The following is a 12,118-nucleotide window of genomic DNA, read 5'->3' as shown; positions in this document are numbered from 1 at the left end:
AGGAATGCATTGCCTTATGTAAACATTTAAAAGGATCCAGTTTTGCAAATTTCTAAATAGCTTATTACAGAAGCATATATAGTCATGAAAGATTTTAAGTTGTACTATTAAGAGCTTTTGTTTATCTAAAAAGCTCATCTACCCAGCTGTTGTTCATCAGTCATCCATTTAATTATTGTACTGCTTTTCCTGGATCTGGCTTCACCACACCACAATAAACATGCACAGGTGTACTGCACACATTGTTCCAGGCACTTTATTCTAGGAGGATCACATGGGGTATCTGCATGAATTGGATTAAATCCTTATAGGAAATTTAACATTGAATAACTAACAAAAAACAAACATCTTACTGAAATGCCTATGGCCTTGGGAAGATGAGGTGTCTGCACTGAGGTGCCAACATGAAGATAATAGTGTATGAAAGTCCCAAGCTCATGAACACTCCAGAGGCATACCCCAAAGACATGCCCTTCTGTGCAATCTACTGACACACTGGATGTCTATCCCTGGCTTCTCATGAGTCCCTGTGGGTTTCAGGTACACAAAGCAGCATTGAGCATTGCTTTCTGCCAGACCTAGAAAAGGCACAACAGTTGAAGAAAGAAATATAATGATCAGGTTGAACCTCCAGAAAGAAAAGGCTTCACCCACATGAGAGCTGGGTGCAAAATATCAGGGCTCAGCTTTAATGAACATAATATAGTTTCTTCTCCAAGTGAGGTTGCTGCAAAAATAATAAACCTTACAGTTCTCCTTGGCCGTCTAGCTTTCAGACTAAAAACAGCCTAAAGCTGCTTGGTGTCAGTGTCCGAATATGACAGACAGTGATTTTTTGTATTGTTTCGTATGTGTCCAAGTTATAATGTTGCATTCTTCAGGATTTTTTTTTTTTTACTACCTTGTGGGGGTGGAGGAGGAGCAGAGTTAAGAGCAACTGAGGCCAGAGTTACCTTGCCTATGTGCTGAACAAGACAAGATACCTCACGGACACCTCAGGTGGGCTTGACACCTTGACAAAATACACCTCACTACATTGCATTCCCCTTCACTACAAGAGGAAGGAGTGAGATAAGTATTGAGAGAGGTCCCTAAAAAGGACATCAACCCAAGAGTGAGAGAGACTGGAGAGAACAGCTGAGTGAGCTTTGGGATGTGCAGGGTGGATTGGGAACACAGACTGACTCAACCTTTGGAAAGGAAAAAGGTCCAAAGCTGGAATTAGTTAGAAGGTTTGCCTGTGTGGGGTTTGGGCAGAGAAAAAGTATTTGGGGAAGGGAGGGAGTTGAAGTTCTGGAGTATTGTTTGGGAGAATCCTATCATCTGTGCACAGTTTGCCTGTTTACTGTAAGCTGCTCTGAGCCTTTTTGATAGGATGGGATATAAATCTAATGAGCAAACTAAACAACTGAAAGGTAGCTTCTGGAGAGAAGGACCTGGGTAACCAGGAAGGGGCAGGGATCTAACGGATGAGTCTTGGAGTTGGGAAGGAGCCAAAGGCTCACCCCACTCTACAAACCATGCCTGAACTAGTCTTCAAGGGGTATTCAGAGAGACCAGACGAGGCTGGGGGTTGTGAGCAAGCACTCCTCTAGAGCAGAGGTGGCCAAGTGGCACAGACACTCTGTGTGTGTGACATGTGGCAGTTCAAGGAAGGGGCAGGCAGCAGTGGCAGGGAGCAGAAAATAAGAACAGCAGATGGGGCAGGGAGCACAGAGCAGAGACTAGAAAGCAGAGCAGAAGACTGAACTAGGAGCACATATGGAACAGAAAGCAGAGCTGCAGATCAGGTAAGGGAAGGTGATCACAAGGCACTTGGGGGAGGCACCAGGTTTAATTTGTGGCATATCTGCCAGGAAAGGTTAATTTTTACTGCCCTTGGCAAATCCATTGCACTCAAATCTATAAACTAAGCAGTCATGGAATGGGCAGCTGACTATACTACTCCAGATGAATAAAAAGTAACTTTCTAACTGTTATCTGTGTTATAAGACTCCCAGAGTGTTCTAATTTCAGGACACTTCTAGCCACCAGCTTGCTCAGTTTTAATTTCTCAAATTGCACACTGCTAGCATGCAAGATCCATGGATATGCAGTAGAAAATTCTGTAAAAATGGACAGATTTGCAATAGTTGATTAGGTAGCAATTAATGAAAAAGTGTGAGTTTCTCTCTAAACTGGAGGGGAGTGCTTCCTCTAACCACCATGGTTAAAGCAGTATATAGCAATTTCAATTAAGATGTTTTGTCCTAAAAACCATAAGGCAGAGGCATTTTATGAGAATTTTTTCTGTGGAAACCATCAGTTCCAAGTACAGTAATGAAAAAGAGACTACACATAGCCAGTCAATCAGGCTTAAGTTGCTGAAGAATTCTGTACAGCTTTTGTTCATTAAGTGGCCTAGAGGTTGATGTTACCCTGTTCAAAATTATTGGTTTGAGGTGAATGTAGCATCAAGAATTACTAATTGCATCAAGAGTTATAATAAATGTCTTCATAAATCCAGATCTCTTCACCCCTCCTTTTCTTTTTCCCATTGGCAAGTCATGACCAGCCAAGACTATCTCCTGGCAGATGTGCACTTGCTCTCATTTAGCTAGTCTATAAAGATGCATATCTACCTTGCCTTCTAACTTATCTTATCCCATTGTCATAAGATTCCTGATAGAGTTCAGAGTTCAAGATAGGGATGATAACAGCAGTTTAAAGCTTCTCAGGGAGACTACTAGATTTTTTTGTCATTCCCATTGAAAGGGAATCTATATGATATTTCACATTGTGGAATATCATAACAATTATATAAATCAGTTTCAAATACAATTATGGATGTAATTCCAAAAAGGTGCCACCCACCCTAACAATCTCCTCCTCCCTGGATCAGACCTTAGCTGAAAGGTCTTATCTTATTTTATGGTGTCCTGCAAGGTAATACAAAGACAGACTACAAGACAATCAGGCTGGTAAGACATCTCATGTCTTTTGTTACCTAGGATACTGCTATATACCTACATTTCTTCTGTTAATGTTTTAAAGCAGTCATTTCACACTTATACCCATATTAACTCTAGCTATCAAATTTAATGATTTTTGTTTTACCCAGCTAGTTTTACCTTGTGTCCTATGAGCTATGAACACTTACATTATTTTGCTAACCCTATGACTTTTAACAATGGATGTTTTCCCATCCCTATATGTAAAAACAGATCCTTTAAAAATATTAAAACAAACAAACCTGTATTACTTAAAAGGTTCCCTGAAAAAAAAATCTCAGTCTATTCACAGGCAGCTTCCTGTGCTAATGCTAACTGCCTTATTGTATTCTTTCAGCAGCTTTAAATGCTGGCTGAGATGGAACTGCCTTAATCGATACCAGTTGTCCATCTCATGCACTTCCATCTCTTTTTGGAATCTCCACCCAAAATGCCGTTCCTTCATTAGTTGTAAAAACTTCTCTTGCAATAGCAATATAACCAGCAGAGGATGGAGGCTGTCAGTTATTAGCGCACAGACTATACAAAAAGAATTATTTATTTTCAACAGCCCTAGACTAAATTTACATTTGAGATCGAAAGGTAAATGACAGTATACTTTAAAGAAAATTCCCCAAAATCCCCCAATTGTAGAAGTGGTCTTCTTTTTCAGTTTAGTACAACCTGGGCACTCAGATGCTAGCAATCATTTTGACCAATGGGGAATTGTGTAGCATCTCTTCATAACTCATGAAACCTGCAATCCCTTGCCACCACAAGAAACTAAACACCTTTTTCACTAAAAACCATACATAATGAATTACATTTTATTTCAATAAAAATAAGAGAAAAATCAGAACAATTTTTTTGGTTGTTTTCCTTCTCCTCCCTCAATTTTATGTGGCATAGACCAGCCAGCAATAATCAACCAGAGCCATTTAGTGTATAGTCTCGTCTTGCTGTGACTAATAGGATGATTGGTTGTATAGCTTCTTTATGGTTGTTCATTATATCACCCTTACATAAAGTAATTTAATTTCAGTGGGATAATTAGGGTATTTCTAATCTAACTGATAGTCTGAATGAAATGAGATTCTCAGAGGGAGATTTGTGTACCAGGAGATTGGTGACCTTCGGCCCCAATTTTCACACAATGTATTAAACTGACAGCCCTACTTCCAAGCCTTGCTGTACTACATCTTCACAACTTGCACAGATCTATGTGCTATACACAGCAACACTAAATGAGGTTCCTTTACTTAAAGAAATCTCATTATCAAAAGGAAACCATTAGATTTTATTTGAATTATAGGAAAATAATCCTATAATCATTCACTATGTAGAAATTCACCCAGGTTACTAACATTATGCACCACACAAAGCACACCACTGAACACTCATTCTCACTTGCCTTACACAGTAACCTCCAATATTTAATATTAATTTAGCTGACAAGTATGAAATAGTGACAGTGTAAGTGAAAAACTGCTGTTTTCCCCGATTTCCCAGAAACCACGTATGAAGTTGTAGGATGCATTTTCCTATATCTCTCTGGCAGCCAAGTCAGTGCTGTAAGCCTATGTATGAATCAAAAGGAGTATGTTTCAATAATGGTCATTATACACTGGAGCTGTCAGCAGTACAGAATACCTGCTTGATAACAAGCCAGTCAGTCCACAGCTTCACTCCCACATATGTATTAATGTTCTTCTACTTTTGCTCTCACCGTTCTGTCCTTTCCAGTTTCTAATATTGTGGTTTCTTATATTTGTTTCTAATTTAGGTCCCTATACAGCTCCCAATGAAGTTAGTGTTTCCTTTTGCTTCCGTGGGAGGTAGATCTGTCCAGCAAAGCCAAGTCCTCCTTGCTTTTTGTGACTTTACAGGCTCTATTCCAGTGAAACAATGTGTGACCTCCTTTGGGTTACAAGCTCCTTGCATCAGGATCCTCATCTACTCCTTTTAATGTAGAAGGCTCTTTAAAAAATCCTGTATTTATTTGATAAGATTCCCTTCCCCTCTCCCCCTTCTTAAAATGGCATGGGGGGAGGGCTCACTCCCCACCTTATACTTTTTCCATGCTGGTATGCTCCATCCAAACTGCAGCCTGGGGCACTAAGCATTACCCCAGCTCAGCCCCAGAGCAGCAGTGCACAGCCCACATGGCTGCTACGGGGCCAGGCTGGGGCCATGCTTGGTGTCCCAGGTGAAAACAGGGAGTGGGACAGAGCCTGCTGGCACACAGCAAGGGTAAGGGGAGAGGAAGGAAGCACAGACTGGGGAGGGGAGAAGAGAGGCAGAAGGGAGGGCCCCAAGGCTGCAGGAGGGGCAGACACAAGCAGGAGCCAAGCTGCTTCACCTCTGCACACCACCTTCCCCGCCACCCCGGCCTGTCCCCTTGTAGCAGTGCAGGGGACAAGTTAAAGCTAATTCTCCAATAATTAGATTATCTATACTGAAAATTTATAAATTTGTTATAATTTTCCATGCATAGAATCTAATTACTGTTGGGTCATCTTCAAATTTGAGTACTTGCAGTATTTGGGCAGCTTCTCCACAAGGCTTTGAAAATATACCCCATACTTTTTGGTAAACAACCAGAAAGCACAGTTTTAATGCGACTATTTTACAGTTAAAAAAAAAACTACTTTCCAAAAATACATACATAAATAAAAAAAAAAAAAAAAATCAAAAATCAAAACCCAAACCCTCTCATCTTTATTAAATTTCTTTATCAGCTTTTGTCTATTTGGTTAAGATATGGCCAAGGTTTGATTACAGGCTTTCATGTTTCTTTGTACCAAAGCAGCACAAATAGGTAGAGTAAGAAAGTAAGGATTCAGCACATGGTCTCTTTTTATAGAATTACATAGTAAAATCCTGGGTAGATCAAAGTTAACATTCCCATTGGCCTCAGTAGAGCCAAGATTTAACACACACAATATAATTAATTTACACACAAATGAACATCAATACAAATATTAAGAAGCTGGATACCATGAATATATTCTTTTTATTGTAGGTATAACCATTTCCTTCTTCTCTCGAAATTAAGACTGATTCAGATGTAAATACACATAAGGTTCATACTGCATGGAACATTTTCATATGATTATGAGCTCTTTCACAAAAAGACTATGTTAAAAAAACCCAGCAACTGCTACACGTTATGGTTACCCAAAGAATCCTTCCGAAATTCACAACCACAGGAAAAGAACACAAGAGGATTAAAATTCAGATAAAACTTAGTTTTTCAACTCATGTTATTAAAAAGGCAAAAAACTTCCTACATTTTATTTTAATAAACTGCCTTTATTTTTACCCTCCACTGAGAATTTCTTAGCATAATGTTACTCAATAATAGTTGTTTGTGTTTTTATTTCCTTCGACACTGCTTATACATTCTATCATGTCAGGCCCTTTCCATGGGATTTGTTGTTAGCAAGTCGCTAACCTGAAAGATGCTATGGCTGCAAAGGAACCATTACCAGTTATGTCAAGCCCTATTTAAGAGACTTTAGTTCATGGTTCATTGACCTGATAAACTGAAGAAGCCATTATAGTTTAATGGGCCAATATACATCTCTTATATGAAAAGTAAAGGGTGTATGCTAAAGATGAAGAGGCATTCTCTGCTTTTGGACACACAACACAAAGTTAATTCTAAATTTGTTTTTGGAAGGAAGACAGTGCTGATCAAAACGTAATTTAAAAAGTAAAGAAATAATTTACAGTGTTTCTGTAGATGGGATTTTACTGGATGCTTACTCTCAAGGTCTGTCAAAATGCTCTTGGTGGTTTATGTAAAAAAAAGTGTCATTCATGGATGAAATAATGGTTTTACTGAAGTAACAGGAGATGTTTCTGTTAATACATTACAGCTAATAAAACTTCTCTATGCTGTATCATGAAGATAAAAAACAGTGTACAAGCACAAATACTATATACCCTACAACTGTCATTTAAACAGTACCCTGGGCCCTTAGTTTCTTCAGCTGGAAACTGGAGATCACCAGCACCTTACCTTGTAACATACTTTAAGATCCTTGGACCAAAAGCTCTAGATAAGTAATATTACAATTAGAGTCTGAATTTCCAAAGTTTACATGGCTGGTAATATGAGCACACAGTGCACAAATTGCATGAACAAACTTGAAATTGGTTAGGCATCTAAATATATGTGCAATCATTTGCAAGGATAAATGCAGGCATGCATTATTTTGGACATCCCTACTCTCCAGAATTTTAAGTATTCCCTTTTTCTGCCAAAGGAAGACAATATACATTTCATCACTGATCTATCACCACATTCTGATTCTTCTTATTCTAGAAGCGACCCTTAGGATAGACATTCTGTAGAAACTGCAGCTTTACAGAGGATCAGTTACTTCAGTAGCAGAATAAGGGGTAAAGAAGGGGGCCACCAATTCAACCAAATGTATGAGTCTTCCATTTAAGCTAAAGCTAAGCGGGGAGAATACAGTCATTAAAATATTTGAACAACAGACACAGTACTTGAAAGTATTAAGAAAAAGACCATGTATACATGTATGACTGCATTCACAAAAAAAGTTCATCACCTCACACAACTGGTCCTTACAAAGACACATTGAGTCATTTTAATTCAGTAACAGAAAACTATTTTTTAAGGAACTGATTAATATAAATTAAAATCAGAAGCAAAAGTGCATTTACCCTTTAAAAATAACACTTTTCTTTATTGTTAGTGTGGTCTAAGAAAGGGACAAATAGTTATATAAGAGTGTCAAGGAAAGAAACAACACCTCACAAATATTTCAACATCATGCAAAACCTGCCAGCCTTAACAACAATGCACTTCAATCATGGAAATCCTTGCCACAGTACAAGTTTAAAAGCTAGATTAGTTATAAAAATATCCTAGCAAAACTGTTTTAATTGCCACCAAGAAACATAATATTTAAGAATAAATTCAGTATTTTAGAAAAAGAGGTCCTTATCTAAAAGTTGTCTAAAGACTTACAGCTCTTCAAAGATCATATAGCACTGTTTTGGTAAGAAAAAAAAATAGAAAAGGAAAGAAAGAAAAAAGTAGGATATAAAACCCAAAAAGGTACTGTGTAATACCTTCTAATTACATTCTTACTTATCAATCTACCAAAACTCCCTCAGTATTTTCATTTACATATGATAGACCATTTCCATTCTTGTCCTAAATTGTTGTGTAATATTGAGGCATTCTGTCAGACAATTGACACATTTCATTTCAGAAGCTAAATGCATTTCAATAGTAAATGACAATCCCCAGGTATAATTTCTTAAATTTTTTAAACCATTTTGGGTCTTCCAGGATTGAAAGTTCAACGTAAGATCTTGTTACTGCAAGACTCAGTAAATACATTAATACAGTATTTTAGGTCATGGCATGTTACCGATCAAGATACACCGCCTGCCAGCAAGTAATTAAAACACAAGACTGTGCGTATAGAAGGGCAAATTCTACCATACATTCATTATACAAATCAGTACAGTACTCATCTACATACATCTTACTGTGCTTTCAGAAAACAATGTTTGTTTACCTCTTTCTTGCAGTTCTGTTGTTTCCACTAATTATTAGAATCACATTCCACGGGTAAACAAGGTGGAAAAAGTCTCACGTCCACTATCCCACTTTCTGTCAGAGAGGTTTGAAGCCGGCTAGGCCTCACAATAAGTTTTCTAATCTAGATAAGCAGGCCTAAAATATCTGACAGCTGTTTCACGCTCTTCATCATCATCTGAAACAATCAGTACGCATTAGAGAGTACTTTTCCCTTTACAAAGGTGATAATTAGATAACAAGCTGAGATTAAAGTAATTACAGTTAGACAGCTGGCAAGGCAGCACAGTCATGTTGAAATATTGTTGATACTTCAGCATCTGGTTCTAATAACAGCACAGGCTAAAAGATTTTACATTAATTACAGCACATAATTTAATATAAACATATTTAATTACAATTGATGAGCGATAAACTGTTCAAGAATGACTTAACCCCTTACACATGTCAAAATGATTGGAACTTCATATATTTCTTTCCACTTTAGAAGCAAGCTACAGTCGATATGAATGGTTAAGAATTTCTCATCGTTTAAGAAGTTCAACAAAATCCATTTTAGATAAATTCTTTGAATTCAGCTTGAAAACATTTTTTAAATGATACAATATTACAGAATGCAAGACAAGACCCGGTAAGGGATTCAGGCTTTTAAAGTGGGCTTAGGCAGTATTTAAGCACTTAATTCCAAAATTGCAGTACTAAAGCCCTTCCCTACTCATCAGTCACCTAACCCTGGAGGCACATACATTCCCTCCTGTCTTACTTTTCAACTTGAAAGTTCCTGAGTCCATACCCAAAGCAGCTCCAGTCTTCACAAGACTGAGCAGTTCAGAGCCTAAATATGACTGGGTATCAGAAACTCATCATTTCTCCACTGAGAGTCTTCTGAAGGGTTTGATCCAGTAAGCATCCTCACAGCATGCCAGATACAAACTGTTAGGAGGGAGCTCCTCAGAAAATTATGTTGATTGAAACTTTCTTTTAAAACATGGTTGCTTATGGCAGAACCTGGTTAACAGCCTTGCTATTCAGTCCCTGAATTTAAACCTTCATCTCCTACCACCTCAGTGAGCGCCCTAGGTTCAGGTAGTTTTTGTTGGGATCATTCTCCACTTTCCTATGGAAGCCATACTCTAGACAGCAAAGAACAAAAGATTCATTGAGCCATAAGGATAGAAGGGTGAATCTAACTCTGTAGCCTTGCTGTTAGGGAAACTCAACAAATAAGAAGGGCAGATTTGAGTTCCCATCCCTCTTTCAGGAACTTTAGTGTATTTTATACAATAACAACTTTATTAAAAGTCTCCCCTGCCCCCCGGTGAGCTCCCTAAACCTAAAAAGTCCTGCTCCACTAAATCCTTTATAGAATTTGGCCCTTAGTTGTGGCTTGATTAATTCACCCTGCTTTATATCCTGTCTAAATCTTTCTAGATCAGTGAACTGTTTTACCCAGTCATGCTTCCCTTGTCAAGTACAAATATGTGTACACACTTCTATCTAGTGAAGCCATGGACCAATTTTTGGTAGTCAGTTATGTGTCTTATTAAACAATCATCTGATTTCTGGAAATGTTTCAAGTGAAAAGAAACACATTAAGTACTGAGTACATTAGTCAGTATTCTGATAAAGGGTAAAACAAGCTTGAGAAATTTGTACCAAATATAATGGGGAATTCAATTATTGCATAAATTATAAATTAATACTCACTTTGAATTACCTAAATGATTACACCTACAGTATTTCCAACAGCCAAGTCAGAGAAAGAAAGACTATTCCAAAAGGACATGGCATAAATTCTGCTTCAAATAACCTGGGCACAATCCCTTAAGATTAACTTTTTTCTCTTGCAAAGAAGCAAGAAAGAAATCATCCTCCTCAATTTTCTGCTTTACCATAATATATAGAGAGCAGAATATATTCTATCATTAAAAATCAAGGTATTCTTCAGCTTTTAAACACTGAGAAAAATGGGCTACTTATGTATATGCACAAATCCTATGTGGTACTTTTTCAAAATATAAATGCAAAGCCTGCATGGCACTCAAATAGATTCAGGTTACACTATGCTTAGCTATTCACTTCAAAGATTTTAGTTGTGGGTAATTCCTCCACATTCCCCACCCCCCAAAATTGTAAAATTCTTATTCACTATTATCACACCAGGCTAACCAAAGGGCTCATGGAGGAAGAATGCGTTGGGGTATCTTTCAGTGTTACATACTTATATATTTTGCATTCTAGTCGTGAGGAAAGACTAGGGACTTTTTTGGCCCCCACAGCTCGTATAACCCTAGTAATCTTTGAAGTTAGGTTAGGTTTTCTAATATCATTTCACACACAAAAGGCAGGTTGAGGCTGCAGGTTTTGAGGAGCCAAAATGTTGTCTGGGAATGTACAATTAGCAAGAAATAGTATTTGGAAGATGTCCATGATAGCATATGCATGGATGGATTTAGATTTAAATTCTACAGAATCTAGTTATATATCACAATACTGAACAACTGAATCACTTTCAAAGCACCCACATTTTTCCAATTTAAAACGTCCTGCAGAAGAATTTTCAGGATACACTTCATGTAGACATGCATACTTACGATTGCACATTATCACAAGAAAATCCCCAAAACAAACAAAGTTTTATTTTATTCAACATTCCTAAATGAATTTTTAAAAATGTAAAAAAGAATATAGAAACAAAAATACAATAACATCATTTGTATTGTTTGATAATTTGTTGTATAATTTGGGCCACCACTTACAAACTCAAAAACTCAAAGGGAGATAAATGCTTTAGGGTTGGCAAGCCAGTCAATTGACTGGTCAAGTACTGTCAGTTGACTGGTTAATTGACTGCATATTTTTGACCTGTCAAAGATGATAGCAATTTTATGGGGAATTTTTTTTTGCAGTTTTCTTGACAGAAATATTATTTTTTTCTTGTTTTTAACACATTTCTTAATGGAAAATTTGTGCCTTTTTTATGTATTATTTGACCTTATTGGCAATTTTTTACAATTTATGACTGATTTTGACCAGTCAATTGACCAAATTTTATTTAACTGGTCAAATACCCAACCCTAAGATGCTCTCTTTCTACAGCTTATCCAAAGTCCCCAACAACAAAGGCTCACTTTCTTGCTCTAAATTTCTTCAGCAATATATTGCACACTCCATATTCACAGCCAACAATGGAATGAAGCTAGTGGAAAAGACACCTCAATAATCTGTGAAATAAATGCCTTGCATTTCTAGGCTGCTGAGGGTAACAAGCTCACTGAAATCATTAGCATAACCAAGTAGGATGAAATATGAACAATTTAGGTGAAGAAGGAAGAGAATATGTTTCTACACACCCTTTTTTATATATTCTGACCATTAATTTGCATTTCTGGACTAATCAAAATTAATCATATATTACAAACAGATATAGCTGAACATAATACAGTAAGTGCTAACAGTTCTGAATTCCTCCAGCAAAGAAGAATTGTTGTGCAACTCACTCAATGCTTCATTTGTCATTTACTCTCCTGTAGATCTAAGGCTCTTCTTAAAATCTTTAAAATAAGGT

The 12,118-nt window shown here is 37.3% G+C and overlaps 1 long non-coding RNA gene across 1 annotated transcript in view; it reads right to left on the bottom strand.

Annotated features, from left to right (window-relative positions):
* Positions 1 to 8,643, bottom strand: part of LOC102380116 — a 15,781-nt gene extending 7,138 nt beyond the window's left edge. Inside the window, exon 1 of the long non-coding RNA XR_324760.2 lies at positions 8,531 to 8,643. This is a non-coding gene — a long non-coding RNA (uncharacterized LOC102380116). The remainder of the gene's footprint in view (positions 1 to 8,530) is intronic.
* Positions 8,644 to 12,118: the final 3,475 nt, after the last annotated feature.

The sequence above is a fragment of the Alligator sinensis genome, unplaced genomic scaffold, assembly GCF_000455745.1.
Source record: "Alligator sinensis unplaced genomic scaffold, ASM45574v1 scaffold439_1, whole genome shotgun sequence".
Classification (NCBI taxonomy): domain Eukaryota; kingdom Metazoa; phylum Chordata; order Crocodylia; family Alligatoridae; genus Alligator; species Alligator sinensis.
The sequence above is the reverse complement of the archived record's forward strand: the minus strand, read 5'-3'. Positions and strand labels throughout refer to the sequence as shown.